The following is a 283-nucleotide window of genomic DNA, read 5'->3' on the forward strand; positions in this document are numbered from 1 at the left end:
GGGCCGACTGATTCAAGCGGATAGAAGAGCAACTTTGACTGAAATAATCACTCGTTACAACCAAGGTGAGGAAAGCATTTGTGAAGCCACAACACGCACAACCTTGAGGCCGATGGGCTACAGCAGCAGAAGACCCCACCCGGTACCCCTCATCTCCACTACAAATAGGAAAAAGATCTGGTCTGATGAGTCTCGATTTCTGTTGAGGCATTCAGATGGTAGAGTCAGAATTTGACAGAATGAGAACTTGGATCCATCATGCCTTGTTACCACTGTGCAGGCT

This window comes from Etheostoma spectabile, chromosome 15 (assembly GCF_008692095.1).
Source record: "Etheostoma spectabile isolate EspeVRDwgs_2016 chromosome 15, UIUC_Espe_1.0, whole genome shotgun sequence".
Taxonomy (NCBI): domain Eukaryota; kingdom Metazoa; phylum Chordata; class Actinopteri; order Perciformes; family Percidae; genus Etheostoma; species Etheostoma spectabile.